Below are 5265 nucleotides of genomic sequence, written 5' to 3' on the forward strand. Positions count from 1 at the left end.
TAAATTTTATAGTTGATGTTGCCATTCTGAGAATTTGAGCAACCCCAGATGAAAGAAAGTAATGAGACTTTTCTCCAGAATTTTTGGCTAAAATATTACACACAAAAATACACATTTATGGTTACCATTTTTATTTTTTATTGATAAAATACAAAGTTCAATGGTGTTTATCTCCATGGTAAATAAGATATCAATCCTGGTTAAATTAAATTGAACAAAAAGATCTACCACCAAGAACTATCTGTTTGGCATAGGAGAAGATTTAATAATTCATTTGCTATCTAAGTTGCAACATTGACTTCCATCTTGAATTCCTCCTTTAACAGATTTTTACCTCTCTGAAGTCCCCTTAGTTCATATACCTTAGGCTACCCTATCATTCAGAACTCTTCAAAAATTGTCTTTTGTCTGACTTATTACAACTAAAAACCTTTTCTTGGGCATTCAAAGTTTTAATATCTACCTTACCATAAGCAAATAACTTTAAGATAGAAGTATGGAAGGAAAGTTAGAGAATGAATAGTGGAGTACTATTGTGAATGTTTTGTGTCTTTAAAATTTTTAGTGTGAGTCACATGTAACTATTTTTAACTCTGAGTCATGTGTCTATGTCATGTTTGTCTACAAGAAAAATATACTGCTTTTATTTTTCTTGGTTTTTTCATTTCCCTTTATGTACTCTCTGTGGATCCTGATCCCTTTTTCCCTAATGGAAGGATCCCTGTTTAGTCCATATTATTTTTCTTCAGATTCTCTTCCTCACCCTGCTCTGACGTTTTTCAATCAACATACTTGGTCTATCTGATCTCTGAAAAAGAAGATATAAAGAATGGATTTTCATATGCTTAAGTACAACATAGTTAACAAAAATGAGATGGAAAAATCACATTGTATTCAAGAAAATCTGAAACCCAAATTTGATCCAGAATTATAGCTAACAACTTTCATTTTATTAATGTAAGAACAACAGTAAAATTACTGGTGGCAAGTGAACATTTCCAGGTAGAAATCAGAGAAATGATGGGTGACACTGGAGACTGATCCTTCTTTCTGGTATTGTCAGAAATTAGTACAGTTTAGCCAACTAGTCCACACTAACAGGTCCATGTTACTTTCCATAAAATGTAGTCTGGTATTCATGTAGTAGGACTTTGAGTGGAAGAAAAAACATTAATACATCCATCCACGGATCCAGTGGTTGGCAAGTGGAGTAACTAGCAAAATAGTCTTTAACAAACCATAGTTTCATTCTGATGTTCTTCTATCCTTTCTGGCTCTTTGTTCTGTGGTTCAAATACTAATGTCAAAGCCATAACAGGTGGGCCCCACTCACTTTTTGTCTTCTTTTCCTTTGATGACCTTAGTTTTATCTGGATGTCATCTGATAGGCTTCCCAAGTGTGGTAAGCTTTAGGTTTTACCTTCTGTACCCTAGACCATATGGCCACCAAAATAGCAGCTCAAATTCTTTTCTGATTTCTTCATGATTTCCTTATTGAAAACTGGTTATGGTCACTTATAGTCCAGAATTCTTGCTTCCACAGTATCAATTTTTTTCTGTTTGTGACAAACTTCCTATTATGATTAAAGAAATATTTTTTCAATCCAACATTTTAGGTTTTATCCACCCTGCTGGATATGGAAGCCAGGTTACCACTATGATTCAGTTCCTGATGATAATTGTGGACCAAATTCTATCTTAGAAAATTTTAATTAAGTAGTCAAGAGTTGGTTCTCTTAAAATTTATGAGTTCTTAATGTAACAGGTGTTGGCAAAAAACACCTAAATTTTAATTACAAGCTCAAATATTCCAGAATTTTTGAATTTATATATTATCTTTAAGCCTCAGTTTTCTTACTTGCAACAGAAGAAATATATTATTATTATCATGTGCCTCACAGGATTGTTTTAAAAACTAGATAGGTATTATGAGACATGTGATGGGGGAAAGGTACTGTGGTGACAGGTACTGTGTTTTATCTATCTCAAATGGCAGCACTGTCAACTTTCCCTCCTGAAATTAGCAACAGACACTTCCTAAGGCATAGAGGGTCTTATTTTTCTACTTCATTCACCATATACTAGGAATGACTCTAGATTTACTTAAAAAGAAACAGAAGTAAAAAATAAAGTCCAACAACTGACATTTACTGAATGTTGCCCAAGTGTCAATAGACTAGGTGTTCAACATTAAGAATTATGTCATCCACCAAGTGCTGTATGCATGCCTGCAATCCCTGAAACTTGGAAGGCTGAGGCAGGAAGATCAAGAGTTCAAAGCCAGCCTCAGCAAAAGAGAGAAAATAAGCAACTTGGTGAGACCCTGTCTCTAAATAAAATACAAAATAGGCTGGGGATGTGGCTCAGTGGTCAAGTACCCCTGAGTTTGATCCCCGGTTATACCCCCCCCAAAGAAAAATAATTTGGTCATCCCACTAATTTTAGAAGCATATCCTTCCCCATTACAAGGATATTTACGGAAACTAAGGCTTAGACAGGTAAAGAAATTTTTTTCAAAGTGACACATTTAGAAATAAATGGAGACTATCTAACTTTGAAGACAATACTCTTAATTAACATCCTGGAACTCCAATGCTTTTATATGAAGTCAAAGCTCCTACAGAGAATTTTGTGCATATATGTATTTGACTGTTTCTATTCCCTGATAGTCATCGGTTCTCCAACAATATTATGGCTGAAAGAATCCCAATGATATTTATTTATTTATTTTTTTTTTGGGGGGGGGCGGGGTGGAGCTGGGGATTGAACCCAGGGCCTTGTGCATGAGAGGCAAGCACTCTACTAACTGAGCTATATCCCCAGACCCATTTCAAATTTTTGCTGTATAATTTATCATTCTGCCTTTCCCAAAGACCAGCAGAATTAAATGCCTCCAGTTTTCCCCTCTTATAAAAATATCCATTGAGATCTCTAGTTATTTCTCCCCTGCCCTCCTTTAAGTGACTTTCCTGAGTAAAAATAATATTGTCTTACTTTCCAAAACCCCTTTATGAACATAAGTATGATCATTATTATAGTTGTCTCTATTGTTATTGTTACTACTTTAATCACAGGCTACTCTTGAAAGGGCTCAGTGTTTGTATTTTAAATGGACAATCTATTTTTAATTCTTTTTTTCTCTTTTCTTCTGTAATACTAGGAATTGAACCCAAGGCTTTGCACATGTCCAGCAAATGCTCTACCACTGAGCTACATCCCCAGCCTGAATAAATACTTCACTGAGAATCCAAGAATGTCTAATTCTGATTGTTCACAACTTCCTGTGGGTTTTTGAAGTTTGTTTGCTTCTGGGTCCACCCCAGCCTGCCATATGTTGGCAGCCTTTCCAGGCTTGGGAGTGATGCCCTGCCTATTTGTGTTCATGGGTCCCCAGATCACCAGAGGTTTTTAATAAATCTTCTTCTAATCAGCTTTTTGAAAATGGAGCTTTGTGCTTTACTGCAGTCAGTTATGTAGATGGCTGTCACCAGGGCCTTCTCTTTAGCTACAACCACCTTCCTAGAATTGCGTTTCTTTCCTCAGCTCCATTCACAAGGCCACAGCCCTTCAGAACTATATGTTGCATAAGAATTGCACTTTCCCCTAGTAGTAGCAGGATATCGTTTTTTAGTTTTTGTTTTGTTTTGTTTTGTTTTTAACACCATGTTATTTACTGGTCCCTTGGTTGTACAAGAAAACTGGGGCTCTCACACATGTTAGCAATTGTAGCTCTGATAGCTGAAGATTTACTACAGGCCAGCATACATTTACAAGCTTGTTTTCAGATCTCATCTCAACATTGTGGTGTTACAGCAGAAGTATATCTGAGCCTGAATCTTGAGCATGCTCCACAACTGGACTTTCATGTGTGTGTGTGTGTGTGCACGCACACACACACACACCCGTGCTTGCGTGTGCATGTAGTTCTGGACACATAATCCAAGAAAATGATGCTTTTAAATTTAGTTATGTCTTTAATATTGCTGTTGGTGTCACATGTCTGTGATCATTTTCCCTCTGGTAAACATCGCCTTCTTAACAAAATCATCATGCAATTTGCATGCTCTAGAGATAAGGCTAAGTCTCTGTCAGAGCACTTAACCACAGGTGTAAAAATGTGATTAAAAAGAGACTGCACATTTAAGTAGGAGTAATTAGAAGTGAATTCTTAATTGCAAAGTTACACAAGCATTTATGCTTTGCTTTGCTATCCCAAGCCTTTGAAAGGTTCTATATAAATGCAAATTGCTTCTCACATCATTCATGCCTTGTATTCATGACATTGAAAATGTGCATTTATACTGAACTAAGCTTAATAATAAAATACTAAATATAAAATATCTATTAAATAGAGCTACATTTCCATCAGCCAGAAAAGTGCATTTCTGTGTTTTCTTCTAAACGTGTACCTATGCTGATGAGATGCAAGTTCTGTCTTTATGTCTGGTAAAGAGAATGAAGTATAAAAATAAAAACTCTTCAGGCTGATTAAAGTACAAAACTGTAAACAGTTTTAAAAATATTTTTATTGTAGTTTAACAGTATTTAAATTAACAGTTTCTGAAAGTGAAATGTGTGCTAATTGTAATACATTCATTGCCTCTTGGTAACATCTTCCAAGACACACAGAGATGGTAATTTGTGAATAATCAGAATATGTTGCTGCTATAAGCATTTCATCCTTCACTTTGCCCTCTCCATGTAATCTCCACATCAAAAGTTGAGGTAGTAGAGTATGGTGCATAGCATTAATTACAACCAAAGATTTAAAACTCATGGGAAAACACATAGGATCCTATCCTTACAAATATAAGCTAGGAAATGGTAAACTTCACATCTCCTAGGCTTCTACGTTTTACATGTTCGTTAATAAAAATAAATTATTGTAGGGCAGTGCTATCAATTGTTTATTTATCATTATGTGTTTTGGGGATCTTGCTAATATACAAATTCTGCTTAGTGCATTTGAAGTGGAGCCCAAGAGTTCACATTTATAACCATCTTGTAATTCAGATGCTATTGTGTACAGACCACACCTGGAGTATTAAGGTTTTAGGACAAAGGTCTGCAAACTTTTTCTCTTAAAAATATATGTGCAATTATATGTTTATTAAGTTTATATATGTTTATTCATCTTCTGTTTTCTTCTCTTCCCTATATCTCCATCACCTTTCCTCATTTCCCATGTTAAAGAGCTCTTATGTAATATAAATATTAGATAGTGTTTAGCATACTCATAGAACCTTCAAGAGACTCCTCAAAGGG

Source organism: Marmota monax, unplaced genomic scaffold, assembly GCF_021218885.2.
Source record: "Marmota monax isolate L192 unplaced genomic scaffold, Marmota_monax_Labrador192_F-V1.1 WCK01_AAM20220418_F8-fsc00053, whole genome shotgun sequence".
NCBI classification, from domain to species: Eukaryota; Metazoa; Chordata; class Mammalia; order Rodentia; family Sciuridae; genus Marmota; species Marmota monax.